The sequence below is a fragment of the Dermacentor variabilis genome, chromosome 5 (genome assembly GCF_050947875.1).
Source record: "Dermacentor variabilis isolate Ectoservices chromosome 5, ASM5094787v1, whole genome shotgun sequence".
Taxonomy (NCBI): Eukaryota; Metazoa; Arthropoda; class Arachnida; order Ixodida; family Ixodidae; genus Dermacentor; species Dermacentor variabilis.
This window is the reverse complement of record NC_134572.1, coordinates 111,629,567-111,645,095: the sequence shown is the minus strand read 5'-3', so window position 1 is coordinate 111,645,095 and position 15,529 is coordinate 111,629,567. Positions and strand designations below refer to the sequence as shown.

Below are 15,529 nucleotides of genomic sequence, written 5' to 3'. Positions count from 1 at the left end.
CAAGTTTGGGAAGAAAACTAGGATTTTTTTTTTGTGCGCAGTAAAAGTGAGGTAAAAAACATAAAATTTTCTACATAACAGTTATACTTGCCATTTACTGCTGTGTAACATAGGATTCTAGAATCGCCGACAAAAAGAGAACGTCAGCTTAGATTTACAGTCTCTTCGTTACGTGCTTTCAGTTGCGTTTTGAAACGTAGCGTAGCTTTCAAACGTAACGGAATACAGGAGCTCCTCTAGAGTTTGATCCAGGACTGGCGTATGGGACTCCACGAAGCGCGTGAACCGTCGACCTGGTGGCAAGGCCGTTTCACTGATCAGCCACGCGCTCCTACAGCTCCTTTAGGCTGCTGCAGATACCGTCGCCATCTGCCAATTTGTCAACGAAACTGGTCTCTGTTTGGAGATGTTCATAACAACCTTCGCAATAGACTCGCGGGTAAACATGTTCGAAAACTCGTCTACGTACGAATAACTTTGAATGTAGAAGCAGCCGCGATCGATTCTAATGCCAGTGTGTCCAGCGAGGGTGACTGCGACACCGAGTCACCTTTTGCTCAGTTATCAAATTAAGAATATTTTGTAGAAGAGTACAAGGAGCTCATTCCATTGTCTTCGCGTTTTCTGCGTAATGCTCGCGTGTAAAACTGCGTGATCACGCCGTGTTAGGATAATTATGTTTATATCTGCAATAATAAATATCAGTTCGTTTTACTGGTGTTTCAATTTTTCCTCAATTTTCCAAATTTTCGAAAAAAATAAAACTAAATAAAACGTCTTTCTTGCCACCTGCTCAGAATTTCCACAAAATTTGCATCCCTATACGGAATGCGTGACGTTGCGCGGTGCAGCTTGTACAGACAAAGCACATCTACGTTAAGGTTTCGTAAAAAAATATCGTCAAATTTATAGAGTTAGATCTCTGCCCCGCCTGTGCGGCATCTCGTGCGATAACGTAAGGCGGTCCTTTAAGGCGACTTTCATTTGCCCAGAGTGCAATGTGCTTCAGCTCTGCATGTCTTTGCAAGAGCTTGCCACTATAAACCAAGGGCCGAATCCACAAACCTTTTCATTCGCGAGTGCTTTTCGCCAGTGGCAGGCCATCTTCGCTAACATGTCCCGAATCAGAATTGGCTGAAATTTCTTACGAGCAATTCTAGCGTAAGAGCTTTCTTGTGAATATGTGCCAAGTTCTTAAAGTTGTCGCGCATATTAAAGTTCTGTCATTGGCTAAATATAATTCAACAAATGGCACTCGGCCATGGTCGAATACTTCGAATCATTAGGTCACAAGACATTGTACGTCTGATTCATGGCTCAATTTGTGACGATGTAACGGGAATGACGGCGCACCGATTCAGGTCACGAATTGTTGCTGAACTAACTCATATTTAAAGCACAGATTTATTTCGTTTACTCAGTTCCGAGTCACGAAAAAGCACAGCCACTACTTCAAGAAGTAGGAGGAGGAGGAAGAGGAAGAGGTGGAGGAGGATGGGGAGGGGTGTTCCTTGCTGCAGGCGGACCTAGTCTTGCAAAAGTTGCCGGCAATCGCTGCGCCTAAACGCCACCTATTAACCGCGATTCGGTGTAAAACACTTTGCCGTCCAGCTAACAACACCGTGCATCAAAAGCAAGTTGACTCGGAGCCCAATACATTGCGTGCTCTCCAAACCACAACGACCCACACTGTTCATCATTCCCTTCCCAACTCTGTATCACGCAGGGACGTTAGCAAGATGCGAAGCACCTCTCTCCTAAATACCCAATGTCCTCGCGGGAAGAAAATATTTCTTGCATTGGAATGCGGTGCCGTCTTGCGCTTCAATCTATCTATTAATTTCTTACGTTCTGCTTCAAATTCAGAATAATTAAGTGCGTCATGCTTAATGACACCAAGAGTTTGACAGTGCACACACGACGATGATGCGCCAAGTCCGTCTTGCACCTCCAAGCAGTAGTCTGCACTGACCCTGTGCGGATGCGATATATGCGAGTGGCGTCGGTTCTCTTAAGTCTTTTAATCACGCATGGTTGATGCGACAGAGACCACAAGGGACGGAAGTGGCTTAACATGACCTTCTTCATGACTTTTTTTGTGTCCTGAGGAGCCTTCTTTGTGGGCTTGAATTGCAACGCTTTGAGCGCCAGACTGCCAACGGCCTCGACGCCTGCTACGCCGATATCCATGGGGAGGTACCCACTGGAACACGATGGTGAATCCGACTTTCTTCAATTATTTTGCTGCATGTAATCCTCGCTGAATGTACTTGTGAAAGAGAATGTCCCTTCTAGGAGGATGAAAAGTGGGACACCTTAGGATCCCAAATAAACGAGATAAAAGGAGTAGATGCAGGCACCACAAACATCGGTCTGCGAATGACATTTGATTGACAAGAGGCTGTAGCAGGGAGAAAAAAAAAGGGTGACTCAGACTAAGCGGCTCAGAGTCTTCGCAAAACAGCTACATTGAAATGTATCCCTTCAAACATCTTAGCAACCTCAGTAATACAACCGAACAATTATTTATACACGCAAGCTTCAAAATTGTTCTCACTTAAACGGCATTCCGCACTCCCGTTGGGGTATCGGTGACGTGGTGAAATTTTGTTTTCTGTTCCGTCAGATGGATGACTAAAGGCTCCCCAAAGATGAACACTTTACCAAACAAATAGTTTACCGCGCGTACACCTAACTATGCTCCGAGTAAGAAAGTCTATTTCATTTTTTTAGGCAGTGCTACCCCATTTTTCTCTTCTCTTTCTCTTTTTTTTTTTTGATGCCAACTTCTTGAAAGGGCATATACTTTTTTCTTTCATTATAACTGCCATATGACACACATGTATGTATTTTGCAGAAACTGGCTACACTGCCACCTTAAGGATCGAGTTATCCTCGACAGTTTTAGCTACTACTTAGTCTGCCTAACAACGTTAATTCAAGGCGGCGAAGCCAACACTGATGCATGATGAGCTGGGTGATAGTGCCATCGGGCCGGCGCAAACACTAGCGAAAGTGAAATTTGATAGTGTTTGTTGATGTCATTTAAGGTGCACTCGCACGCCGTTATCGTCCACGGTCGAGTTTTCCGCCATCCAGTATGCCGCCTTCGAATCCTGCCCCTGAATGTCGCCCTCGTCAAATGAAAACAAAGAAAAGAAAGCCGGACAAAAAAATGATCACTTTTGAACCAGCGACAATTCCGCTGCACCGTCCTATTGACAAAGTATTGCCAGGTACACACACTTTAATTTAAGTCCTGCGTTCTACGTGCCACGATTTGATTATGAAGCACGCTGTGGTGGGGGCCCTCCGGGTTCGTTTTGACCGCCAGGGGATCTTCAACATGCTCCCAATGCAACTCTTGCATTTCGCCCTCATCTAAATGCGGCCGCAATTTGATCCCGCGACCTCGTGCTTAGCAGAGCACCACTATGGCCGCTAAGCCACCACGGCGGGAGGGCACGCGTTCTAGGGCACTGCGGATTAATTTTGGCCACCTGGGGTTCTTTAACCTACACCTGAATCTAAGTACAGGGGCGTTTTTGTATTTCCGCCCCATGGCGATGCAGCCGCAACGACGCGCATCGAACCCGTGACCTCGAGCTCTGCAGTGCACCGCTGTAGGCACTACGCTAGCGCGACGGATCAGATGTACTTTCATTTTGAATTCCTTCTCCGTTTTTCACGCATTAATATTCTATTCCAACGCCACACTCAAAAAGGAATTTTACGTCAAATGCTTTATCGCGAACGAGGTTCTGCAATACGAGCGCAATACTTCACCGATTAGACATCGTTTAGATCTCCTGCAGAAGTGAAAACGCGGAATATTAAAGCTGATGACCGCTATAATCTTTCTATAATTCAAATTTAGATAAGGGCTGCGATTTCCTTATTTTTTCTATAAGTGTATTGTCAATCGCAACTTTGTGCATGCGTTCGGAATTTCAGCTTGCGGCTGCTGATTTTAGCTATCTCAGCGTGGAGAGAGAGATAGAGATACAGACGCAAGCTTATGTCAACCTTATCGCGAAACAATTCTGGCCAATACTGTACCGTCATCTGGCAACTGTGTCATTGCAAGCCACAAAGAAAAGGCGGCTATACAAAAACAACACAGACGAAGACAATCATCGCTTGTAGCGTTTCTGTTGCTTTGCGATTTGTAATAGCGTATAGTTGCCGCATAGTTATGGATTAACCAACCAGCCCCTAGAAGCCACACTGGTATGCGTAAAGCTCTATTCTCTACACTCTGCACTCAGCAATCGTATAAGCCTCGGCTACAAAAGCAGATGTTCAACGTGCATAAAACATTGGGAATGTTACGTCATATGTGCAGAACGCGCATCCACTTTCTTTAGATGGACCCAGCACTTCCTTAACTTTCGCAACTTCTCGTAATCGCCCCGTCGCGCCTGAGTAATGATCGGCACATCGCGAGCGTTCGATCAACGTCACAAAGTTCCCAAAGACGGATGGCACTAAAGTACACCAGTGGGAAACATCCGTTCACGTGGGCGTTATCTCCACCGCGAGGCTGTCCGGTTGATCAGCTGTCTGGTCGGTCAACGCCAGGTTCAATAAAATTCCTCGCGAATCAAGCGTGGCCTCTTGGGCGCCGGGGACCAGAGATAACAAGGTATGCAAGTAAGGAGAAGCGCAAGAGAAATGACTCGACGTGTAGCGAAATGCTTGAAGAGTGACATGCGCTGTGTTGCGGACATCTATTTCCCGCCGCACTTCGTTGCGACGATCCGCAGGTAACAAGCACGAACTGTCCCGTTCCACGCATCGTGACATGGTTTGGCGTGCTGCACGCGGGGCTTGTCACGAAGAAGGGAAGATCACTGCGTAGACCAAAATGTGAGCAGCGCGCTTATTGGGTTATTCGGGGTCTCCAGCCACACATATAGACAGCAAGGTGCTGGAGCGTAAAAACACGTACAAACACGCAGGCCCTGTCACGCTCTCATACACAAAACCACGGAGGAAGGAAACTACTAGGAGGTCACATTTCGCAACGTTATTGAAGCCAAGCGAATCGGCCTAACACGTGATCGCTGCGTCGGAACGAGTGGTAGGTTTTCGTGCTCCTGCTCTGCAGGCAGAGCTGCAGTGGGGCAACCGAACAAGTGTGCATCTATTACAAACTGCCGGGAACCAAATATTCTCGGCCTGCGCGCCGAGTGTCGGTGGTCACGTGTTCGATCGATACTGCGAGGGAAAAAAGCGAATGGGAATGGCGTCACGGAGAGTTGGCAAATTGCCAAGGCTGGCTGAGTGACGCAACACTTCCTCGTAGTTATTTCCTTCCTCTACGCACAAAACACACAGTAGAAGTGCATAGCGATACATATTATGCATGCTAATTTATGGCATGGTCTTGAAGTAAATTTGGACCAACTGGTAGCAAATGTGCGCTGTCGTAGATTCCTTCGTTTGGATGTATGGTTTAGACAGCAACGTCTTGTCCACCACAGCGGCATATGTTGGCATGGCTCGCCTCACTAGTACGTGAATTGCACATTTCATCCTTCTCGTTCTTGTCTCTATCGTGTAATTTTCGCTTCCCGAGCATTATGAACCAACTAACCCAGCAACCTGTTTTATTGCTGCCATCGTTTTGCGGTGATGTAACATTATCATATTTAGATGGCTGGTGAAGGCGTCACACTGAGCTTTACTTTGGGAGCATCGGTTACCAATAGCAAAACAGCAAACAGAAAGACAATATTGACGAGAGGCGGCGGATTCGGAAGGAGAGAGGAGCCAGGACGTGCAGACGACGGCGTCTCTCGTCAAAAGAGGTTTGGAATGCCAGGAAAACCATCTCGCCATTGAGAAATGGCGTGGTGCTTCCCCTGGCATGCCACTTGCAAGCCATCGTTGTGTCGGTTTCTCTTTTTCCTGTATTTTCACGGTTTCCTTCTTAAATACCATGTTGTGAATAGTCCAACCACCCTTGCAGCCTTGGGTCTGTAGAGACGGGCCCACAGCCCGTTTTAAGGGGCAACAAGTGCAACATATTCCCGACCTGTGCTTAAGCTGCGGCGTGTCCATATAGCACTGAGCTATGGCCGCGCTCTGTAATCCCAGGGTGTTACAAGTGCTTAACGTGCCGGGCGAATTCGCTCCGCGATAAACGCTTTGGCCATCATTATCATAGAGCCTAATGCGAGGAACACTGCATAAAGCTTTATGATCCCTAGACCTTGAAAATATTGTAGGGTAGTCAGGTGCCCTGGTGGTCATAATTAAGCCGGAGTCACCTACTATGGCGTGCCTCATAATTAAATCGGGGTTTTGGCACGTTAAACTCCAGAATTCATTCAAATTCTCATTCGCTGCGACGCCACGTCACGATCGCGCCTTCTCGAAACAGAGCGGGGGAAAGGGAACACCTGATGCTACAGCAGCGCGCCAGGTGTTGCGTGAGGGGAGAGGGCATCGCGGCGGCGCCACGTCGTCATCGCTCTCGCTCTCGGAAGCCTGTGTTATCGCGCACTTCTTGTCCGCGCAAGCGCTCACCTCCGTTCTAACTGTACCTCGGTAAGGCACAAAGAAAATGCGCCAAGCGTATTGACGCGCTCACTTGCCCGCGAGGAATTCGTAACTCGGGCTGCTCAGCGGCGTTCAAATGCACGTTAATGCTTTCGCATTCACAACTCATAAGAAGTGCTTAGGTGTCGTCTGATTTATTTGTGTATTACACCAAAGCGGTTACCCTCTAGATGGCCGGGATTTTTTGCGGCAGGCTCACCGAAAAAAAATAAAGAAAATGACACTTGGAAAAAGAGTTTGTGTTTGAGCTTCCGCATAACAGAATTATGTTTTCCCGTATATTCTAATTACAATCCGATGCTATAATGTCTCCAGGCGGTGTGTAGGTCTTACTTTGCAAATCTTTTTCAGGCATTTTACTTTGACAAATTAAATTACTTTAGTAGCGCACTTGCGGTAGGCGGATGGCCTGCAAGAACGAGGAAATGTGCTGTGCTAATGGTACCGCTACCTAGCGGTCGCGGCCGCTCAGACAGACCTTAAAAGGCAGCTGGAAAAGGCTTTCTGTTTCAGTTTTCGCCTAATGAATTTGTTTTCTCGCATATTCGAATAACAATCCGAACCTTCCATGTCTGCAGCTTGTGTGTAAGTCATGCTTTACACATTTTCTGACGCAATATACTTTTAAGTATTATTTTCGTTCAATAAGGCACTTGCGCTTGACGGATGGCCTAGAAGAATGAGGACGCATGCTGCACTTCCGCACACGTGCGCGTGCGCGTGACGTACGTCGCTTGTGGTGGTGGGGCTTCTGTAACGTCGCCTGACGTCCACGCCAGCTTCGCTGTGCATACGCTTTCACAGGGTGGAATGGAGGCGGCGTTTTTATTTATTTATTTATTTATTTATTCTGCTGTTGGTAGTGAGATGCTTTGAACGTCACAAATATTGTTTTCCAGGAAATTGCTGCACGGCCTGCAAATTCAATCCGACCCTGCTAACTACAAAGCGGCCGTTGAATGAATTAGCATCCATCTATTTCTGTGGTCTCCACGAATGCTCAGTACATCATTAGCGATTCTCAAGCGGCCATTAGAAATTATGCAAAAGGTAGGATCTCTCCTGAGGCGTGGCACATCATCAGAGTCAATGAAGCAAAGTTCTCCAATGCAGAGAAGAACGGCAGGCAATTGATCTGGTTCCCAGCGCATACGACTCCAGACATTCCCGCAGTCAACCTCAACGAGGTAGCATGCACACCGCGAAGCTCGAGGTCTTACTCGCTGAGCTGAGCAAAGAGTGATTTCCATCGGTCAGGAGAACGCGGAGGAGGAAATCTGGAGAGAAAAATATACAGTAACAAGATTTAGCGATATTACCAAATTCTATCAAAATCGGAGGCGGGTATTACCACCGCCTCACACTAAACTTAACAGAGCTGAGTCCGTTACTTGGAGGCGACTACAAACAGAAACTTATACGAGTCCCGTGCAACTAAAAACTTTCTACCCCGATATATACGAGAGCGATATGTGCAAGCTATGCAAGTCTGTTAGAGCCACCCTTCAACACATGTTGTGGGGATGTGAAATATACCAAAATAAAATGGCAGTCTCCCCAGAAAATCTACGGGCGCGGTGGTCGGCCGTGCTGCTCAGCTCAGAACTGCAAGACCAACTTTGGGCCGTCCAGCGAGCCAAGGAAGCCGCACGGGAGCAGCAGCTCCCAGTGGCCATCTAGGCGGCCCCAGGCCCGGGCCTCCCAATCGCCGGATTCCAAATAAAGTTATCACACACACACACACACACACACACACACACACACACACACACACACACACACACACACACACACACACACACACACACACACACACACACACACACACACACACACGCACACGCACACACACACAAACACACACACACACACACACACACACACACACACACACACACACACACACACACACACACACACACACTGAGATATGTCTAACGCCTTTTCGTTTCGCCGTTAACGTAAGAAAAAAGGTCGAACGCTTGCGCAGTATCTCAAGGTATTTTATGCTTAAAGGCATGTGTTCCGAAAGAAATTCATTGTTGTGGTTATTTCTAAAGTGCGGTTCTGATATATGCTGATGAAGTGCTTAAAACAATACACCAAGGCAGCTCAAAACACTTGTGACGGTTTTGTAAGAAGCGATGATTGTCGTATTTTAATCAATTTGTTGGCTCGTATACGTCTCGTATTATCGTATATGCCGAGCAGCTCTGCAGTTAAGTGTTTATCGCCATCTTTTAATATTTAACGTACAAGCATCTTTTAATAATCTTCAACGCTGACCAGCATTAAACGCTGACCATCAGCATTAAACCCCTGCGCTTCTGGAAGCCGGATGTTTCGTAAACGATCAGGCTCAATTTATTGGCATTCCATCACAACGCGCTGAGTTGTGAGCGGATTATCTTAAAACGAATAGTCTGACTCTTTCATGCGTTTTCATGATCGGCAGTTGCTGGCGGTTTCGAACAAGAAGTTAAATAGATTTCATGCTTTCTGCCACTCGAAGCATAGTGAACGATGTTGAAGTGTTAGGTAAAGGGCAGTAATCATATGTTGGTTAGGCCTAGGATTCACCTCAATTTGAAGAGCGAAAGAGTAAACTTGGTCAGGAAGAAACAGGCCAACGAAGACGCAGTAAGGGTAAAAGCATACCAATTCAGGCTGCTACTTGCAAGCCAATATGCAGTCTTAGAACAGGGAGATGAAGATGACATCAAGATAATGAATGAAACCGTAACTAGGCTGACTTCAGAGGCAGCGATTGAAGTGGGAGGTAGGGTACCATAGCAACCAGTAGGCAAGCTATCCCAAGTAACAAAAGACCTAATAAAGAAACGACAAAAGTGAAAGTGTCCAACCGAAAAGATAAGATAGAATTCGCGGAAGTGTCGAAACTGATCAACAAGCAGGAAATAAGGGATATTCAAAATTACAGTGTGAAAAAGACTGAGGAAGCCGTAAAAAATGGACGCAGCATGAAATCAGTGCGAAGGAAACTTGGAATAGGACAGACCAAGATGTATGCACTGAAAGATAAGCAGGGTAATATTATCAGCAATATTGAAGGTACAGTAAAAGCAGCGGAAGAATTCTATACTGACCTGTGCAGTACCCAGAGGAGCCATGATACCTCCATTCGAAGCAGTAATGAACAGGTTGCAGAGACTCCTTCTATAACTAGCCATGAGGTTAGAAGGGCCTTGCAAGGCATGAAACGGGGAAAAGCGGCAGGAGAAGATGGAATAACATTAGATTTAATTGAAGATGGAGGAGACATAATGCTTGAAAAACTTGCGGCTCTCTATACGAAGCGTCTATTGACTTCCAGGGTTGCAGAGAACTGGAAGATTGCAAACATTATACTAATCCACAAAAAGAGAGACGATAAAGAATTGAAAAATTATAGGCCCATTACCTTACTCCCCGTATTATATAAAATATTCACCAAGCTAATTTCCAATAGAATAAGGGCAACACTGGACTTTAGTCAACCAAGGAAACAGGCTGGTTCCAGGAAGGGATACTCTACAGTGAATCACATCCAGGTCATTAATCAGGTGATTGAGAAATCTGCAGATTGCAATCAGCCTCTCTGTATGGCTTTCATAGATTACAAAAAGGCATTTGATTCAGCAGAGATACCGGAAGTCATAGATGCATTATGTAATCAAGGCGTACAGGAGGCTTACGTAAATATCTTGGAAAATATCTACAGAGATTCCACAGCTACCTTCGTTCTCCACAAGAAAAGTAGGAAGATACCTATAAAGAAAGAGGTCAGACAAGGGTACACAATCTCTCCAATGCCATTCACCGCGTGCTTGGAAGAAGTATTCAAGCTATTAAACTAGGAAGGCTTAGGAATAAGGATCAACAGTGAATATCTCGGCGACCTTCGGTTCGCAAATGACATTGTCCTGTTCAGCAACACTGGAAACGAGCTACAAATGGTTGAGGACCTAAACAGAGAGAGTGTAAGAGCGGGGTTGAAAATTATTATTCAGAATACCAAGATAATGATGAATAGCCGGGGAAGGAAACAAAAGTTGAAGATCGCCAGTCAGCCTCTAGACTCAGTAAAGGAGTACGTTTACATAGGTCAATTACTCACAGGGGACCCTGATCATGAGAAGGAAGTTTACAGAAGAATAAAAATGGGTTGGAGCGCATACGGCAGACATTGTCAGCTCCTGACTGGAAGCTTACCATTATTATTGAAAAGGAAGATATACAATCAGTGCATTTTGGCAGTGCTGGAATATGGGGCGGATACTTGGAAACTGACAAAGAATACAAAACAAAAACAGCGCGACACAGGACGAGCTAGTAAAGAGCACAGGACAGAGCGCTGTCCACAGGATAAATCAGCGGACGGAGCAGCACAGGACAAAATACAGGACAGAGCGGCGCTCTGTCTTGTGTTCTTTACTCGCTCGTCCTGTGTCGCGCTGTTTCTGTTTTTTATCCTAAAGGTGAACCAACCAGCCCTTCCGAACACACTACTGCCAAGGAAGCTTGAGAACAAGTTAAGGACTGCGCAAAGAGAGATGAAACGAGGAATGCTAGGCATAACTTTAGGAGACAGAAAGAGAGCGGTTTGTATCAGAGAGCAAGCAGGTATATCCGATATTCTAATTGGCAGTAAGAGAAAAAAAAATGTAGCTGGGCATGCCATGCGATGCGTAGGTTAGTAACCGGTGGACCATTAGGGTTACAGAATGGGTTCCAAGAGAAGGGAAGCGCAGTCGAGAAGCGCAGAAGACTACGTGAGGCGACGAAATTACGAAATTTGCGGGCGCTAGTTGAACTGGTTGGCGTAAGACAGGGGTAATTGAAGATCACAGGGAGAGGCCTTCGTCCGGCAGGGGACATAAAATAGGCTGATGATAATGACTTTTACCGCCGATACAAAGGCTCCGAAGCAAAGAGCTCGCGCTCTTGCACAATCATGTTGCGGTGCGCATTCGTAGCCGAAAGCCAACTGTTATGCTTTGTTCACACCGGAAAATTTCCTGTCGACGCCAAAATCGGTCCCAGAAAATTCTACATCGTGAGAGAGAAAAAAAAGCCATCGTTGCGCAGATCGGTCTGAGACCAATTGTCGTCGCCGAAAGAAGAAAAAAAACGAATCACTTTCCGCAAGCCAATCAGAACGCCGGATTGCGAGAGAATGCAGGAGATAGGAACAGATAGCGGGCCCAGCAGATCTCTGTTGTAAATATACGTTTACAGTGAAAGATGGACGTACAGGCGCTCCGACAAAGCGCACACGGCGCGTCTAACGAATGCCAAGTCCTGCCGCAAGGGACATCACAGTTACTAATGTGCCGGTCCTTTTTCTTATACGTCCAGGAGTCGCACGAGCTATACATTAAGGCCAAATTTTACTGCCGCGCGTCAATCTGCCTCAACCCCCAACTTCCGGAGGGAGCTGCGACTCTTCTATTCATGTCACACAGGGCACGCTACACACGCACTATCAGTCACGCTACGCAGGAGTGAATCGGTATCACCTACAAACGTGAACACAGCTGCCGGTAACCAAATCTGCTATGGCGCCTTAGAAGCATCTCAATGTCGGCTAAAGATCGGCAATAATGGCACTGCGCTCCGTGTCTCGCCTTCTCTCCTGCGCTGAGATACTTGCAATTTTTCAATGTCGCCGAGTACTGACCAACTAGCACGGCAGCATCCATTATTATTATCAGCCTGCGTGCGCGCGTTAGCGTTTTCAGCATTTCATAAACATCGACTGCATGCATGGCCCGCGTAAAGAGGAAACGACAATCTCTTTTCGGATCGACTTTTCTCGGTGCGAATAATTCGTATCTATCAGTTTAAGAACACATTTTCTCTATACACGTGCGTCGTGTCGCAATATTGCTCGGTAAACCAATATAGCCTTTCCTGCACAGCTCCAGCGATGTTCTTCTTGTGCCTAAAACCAGCGGCAGATGCATTTTCCTGAGTTGCACGTACTCCCCTGAGGCGTCGGGACTGCGGCCTCCAAGTGCTTTTCGTCATCGCTCAGCACAGTAGCGTCGCATCTTCGTACGTAGAGCTTCGGCGATGCAAAACACTCAATCTCACTGAGCTGCCACCACACGCTTAGAGAGGCACTCCAGCATGGTGGGGACTTGCGCTGCAAATCGAATGAGCCTCTCGACAACCACGGCTGTCGCGACCTTGCTGCGGCTGATTGACACCGTACCACATTCGATCCACCAGATGACACTCCACGTCTACGTTTATTGCGTTCTTTACTTTATTCCCTCTCAATGCGATTTGCCAGGGAAGTAGTATGTTAGCTCTGCGGCAGTGTTAGTTTCTTCGTAGAGGACGAAGCCGTGGGCAGACTAACATTTCGCTTTGACGCAAAAAGTCCACAGGAACAGTGCAGCCAATAATGCTTTTTTTTTTCGATAGTGGAGGAAGGTGGGGGGAGATGCAAGTGCCCGGTAAGCACATAACCCCTACCCCCCCCCCCCCCCCCCTTTACTGCCTCTTTTGGCTACGCCACTGCACAGAAAGCCGTGTCATCTGCTTGTGGTGTGAAACGTTATTTGACCACCTTTTTTTAGTGTTGATTATGGTACTTGTCACCGCCCTCGCGGGATTTTTGCGCTTAAAATGAAACCGTTATCTCCATTAGACAACTAGCCGCTCCAATGGCCACTGTGCTTTCACGACGGTCAGAATATTGTCACGTAGTAGACGGTGAAGAAGGCAGAAAAACTGATTAACGAAACTAGCGTTTTATTGGGCGAACTTGTGCCCTCAAAAGCAGGCTACACTCAAAGAACAACAGCGGCTAACACACTCAGCGATCGTCGAAAACCTGATCAGCGGGTCAAGCGCGTTGGCTTTTATACATCAGTCGTCGAATGTTCCAGAGTAATCGCTGGGACCCGCATGTCTTCCACAAAGTTCTACATGATTCGCGTCGTGCATACAAGCAATCAGATTACACAATGTTCGGTGACAGACAGCGGATGGAACCATCGCTAATATTCCAGAAACTTCCGATACATCCAGGCGCGCCCGGCGCTGTGAGATAACATTTGTTAGGCGGTGAAACATGCTCGCCCGATAAAGATAAACAAGTACACGTGTTAATATTGTTCCGGTGCATTTAGACAGGACCGTGCGCGCAAGAGGGGAGTGAAGAGGAAGTGGTAGAGTGTCTCCTGAGCCGGTATTTTGTAGCGATGCCTTTTCCTATTCTATGCTTTTTCAGGCTTTTCGCGCTTGGCCAGTGGTCAGAGCGACGGTCTGCCCACATTATCAACGGGATCAGGCGGCCGTGTGAGGTGGATGATAAGAATAGCATAGAATAAGGCATAAGGCATCGCTACAAAATAGCGGCCCTGGAGCTGTGACCTTTGTACTAGCCTGCGTGATTACCACTAACCTTTCCCCATGTAAATAGTTGTACGTACCTTTGTGCATCGGGCTTCCTGTTCGTAACCCCGCACCTCCACCGAGCGTTACGAAGAGGAAGCCCGATGCACAAATGTATATACAGCTGTCTACATGGGGAAACGTTAATGGTAATAGCGCAGGCTGGTAAAAAGGTCACAGCTCCAGGAGACAGTCTACCACTTCCTCTTCGTTTCCCTCTGGCGCGCACGGTCCTGTCTAAATGCACCGTAACAATATAAATAGTAAATAAAGAAAAGAATGTGAACGCACCACGTGATAGGATTATGAGATTACTATGAAATGGGGCAACAAGAAGCGGATGTGGCGAATGTCCAGTGATCTGCAGAGAACCTCCTGAACTGTCAAGAAGTATTTCTAGCGGAAAATTTAGAATTGCAACTTTGGTTTCTCACTAACGAATTCAGCGGCCCGTATGGCTTGCGTGAAAGGTTATGCATTGTCTTTTCAACGTAGATCTGTGAAATGTCTGTGACACTTCTCACACGGCCTTCACTACTTACACCACGGGAGTCTTCTTTGTTCGCCCTGCCAGTGCGAAGAACCACGTGGTCTTTTGATAATCTTCCATACTTGTTTAATTAAACTTGATCAACAATAGCTTTAATAATATGCTTCTTCTTCTATGCACACGTGCGGTGACGCAAACAATGGCCTCGCTCCGAAAGATGTCTTTTTTTGGGATGAACTGGTTCCGGTTGTATGAGCTTCCACAGTCTATCTATGCCAGGCAACTTCCGTAACACGATTAAAAAGAGTTCTCGATTGAGGTTTTCAGAGACACTGGCCCTGCTTAAACCGACGAGGGGAAAATATAGTCGCTGGTACATTTGGGGAGCGGTGCTCCCCGTCTTCCCGGTGTATCGTCAAATCCAACAATGGAATCGGCCGCCGTCGGATAATTAGCCGAAGAATTTTTTAATTAAAAGTGCGTACGACATTTGCCGCAGTACCTCGGTGCACTGCATATTTTTTTGTAAAGCGTTAACCGAGCGCCGAAAGGAAACGACTTCATACGGAGATGTGTTTTTCATATGAAATTATCTGGGAACTGTCCTCGCTGGCGTTGCCCGCACCTCGTTTTGCTGAAACGCTGTCACAGAAAGCGACGCACCGACTGCGTTTCCGCGTGAATCGTCGTACTTTGAACTGCGTTGATACCATCGAGAGGAAAAGGGCTCGAATTAGCGGTACGGAGAAAATGAAGGCGTCTAAGCCTCACATAAATAGATGACTATGTCTTCCTTTGTAACACCTCAATGTTTTAAATCTCGTTCTTTCACCAGACGTCAGAACACGACCGGTATTACGTTACGGACTGTTATTGAAAGCATTGTCTTAAGCGCAAATTAGTAACAAACACGCCTGTAGGAAGCGTGTCTCATCTACATCATGATATAGCGGTGTTGATGATCACAATTTCATTTTCTTAAGCAGAGCGTAATGGTATCACTAGACTCCATCTTTCGAATGAAAACAATTTCGTCACGTATGTGCTATATTTAATTCGGTTAGT

General features: G+C 46.6%; 1 protein-coding gene across 3 annotated transcripts in view; it reads left to right on the top strand.

Annotated features, from left to right (window-relative positions):
* Positions 1-15,529, top strand: part of LOC142583056 (glycine receptor subunit alpha-2-like) — a 208,713-nt gene that overhangs the window by 145,090 nt on the left and 48,094 nt on the right. The window lies entirely within an intron of this gene.